This window comes from Octopus bimaculoides, chromosome 9 (genome assembly GCF_001194135.2).
Source record: "Octopus bimaculoides isolate UCB-OBI-ISO-001 chromosome 9, ASM119413v2, whole genome shotgun sequence".
Lineage (NCBI taxonomy): Eukaryota > Metazoa > Mollusca > Cephalopoda > Octopoda > Octopodidae > Octopus > Octopus bimaculoides.
The window spans coordinates 43,552,156-43,554,287 of record NC_068989.1 but is presented as its reverse complement, the minus strand read 5'-3'; positions in this window follow the sequence as shown (position 1 = coordinate 43,554,287).

Sequence of the window (2,132 nt, the reverse complement as noted above, 5' to 3'; positions counted from 1 at the left end):
TGATAGTTGAAATGTATGAATCTGAAAGAAAAGTGGTAGATGCAAAAGTCGACGGCGCAGAAGTGCATGAGCCGACCGGTGGATGAAATATTCATTTTCAATAAAGTTATGAGGATAAGTTTGTGTGAAGTGAGCAATATTGGTTCATATAAAATCTAAGCGAGCAGTACTTTGTCCGTCCGCATAGCTCAGTCGGTAGAGCTTCAGACTTCTAATCGCTAAGTAAGCAAGTGGTGTGAGGATCGTGAGTTCAACTCCACCTTTGGAATGAATGTTTTCATTTTCATTTTTACTTTATTGAAATGTTTTGCATATCTGAAGATTTACACTGGTTTAATGCCTACACGTTTCTTGTGTTCACTTCTTGTCCGACACTTCAATTTCTGAGTCCAAATACCACCGAGGTCAACTTTGCCTTTCGGATTTTAAGACCGCAAACATAAAATAGCTGGAAGTCACTGGAGTTAATGGTCTTAATCAACCAGTAACCTAGTAAATAAATAAACAAAATATACGTTGGTCATATTCCTAATTCACAAACCGGAAAACTTTAGGGTTTTTTGTTTTCATGCGTATTTCTGCTAGGAATATTTTGGTGGGTCGACAGCGATGTTGAATAGGTCATATATCGATGTTTGTATTGTAGGTACATGAAAGCCTCGCTGTGTCAGACCGAGCGAGCAATAGTGAGAGAGGTAAAACTGGTGAGGTGGGACACAGACAGACAGAGTCAGACAGACAGAACCAGACAGACAGACAGACAGACAGACAGAAACAGAGAGAGACAGACTGAGAAAGAGAGAGAGAGGAAAAGAGAGAGAGAGGAAAACAGAGAGAGAGAGACAGAGACAGAGACAGACAGAGTTAGCCCACGTGCAGTCAGTTTACATCACAGGTACTCAAACTTTTTGGGTCACTGCCCCTCTCATTGACACATAACGCCCTCAGCGCCCCACCCCTATTTTTATGTATAAATAAATACTTTATATTATACTAATTTATATATACTATGAAACATTTGATATTTTAAATATTATATACTTAGTGTTCAATACGATAATAATCTTAGAAATTCATAGGGTCCCACATTCTACTGCCTTCCACTCAATGCCTCCTTTTTCTTACACAGCAGCACCCACATCCCACATGGACCCTCTCGACGCCCACCGGGGAGTAGTAGCGCCCACTTTCAGAACCTGTAGTTTACGTAACTGAAACCACTGCTAACTGTTTTATTCGAGGTCTAAATAAACGGGATCTAGTTTATCGTGCTTTGATGAAGTTAGAGTGTTAAAAATAGAGATATGTTTTCAAGGATGTGGATTGCCATTATGTTTACAGCACGCGAAGAGGAGGAATTCCGGAATTATGAATGACTCTTCCTCCACTCTTGTCTGTTTCCTCAAATATCTCTTCAAATTGAATATCTTTCAATTGCATTTCAGCAGGAATACGTTTAGGAGAATGAAGGTTATGTTATGTTGATAGTTGAAATGTATGAATCTGAAAGAAAAGTGGTAGATGCTAAAGTCGACGGCGCAGAAGTGCATGAGCCGACCGGTGGATAAATATTCATTTTCAATAAAGTTGTAAGGACAAGTTCATGTGAAGTGGACAATATTGGTTCATATAAAATCTAAGAGAGTCTTTACTCGTCCGTTCGCATAGCTCAGTCGGTAGAGCATCAGACTTTTAATCGCTAAGTAATCAATTGATCTGAAGGACGTGAGTTCAAATCACCCCTCCGAATGAATGTTTTCTTTTTTACTTTATTGAAATGTTTTGCATATCTGAAGATTTACACTGGTTTAATGTCTACACGTTTCTTGTGTTCCCTTCAAAACACCTTTTCCTTTGAAAACATGAAGTAACCCATTGCATAGTGTGGAAAAATTGTATCAATATTTTCTGTCTTTGAATTGGATGTTAAATTATTGTCCTATATTGATGGTTTTTATGGTTTTTATTACTTAAAATGTTTATTTACAACACTTTACGTTCTGATTTCATATCCAGTCGTGGTCAACTTTGTCTTTCACTACCCCAGATTCAATAAAACAAAGAACCTGTCAAGAACTGGAGGAATGCTCTCATCAAAATTATTTGCTTTTATCTGAATCAGAAACAATTAT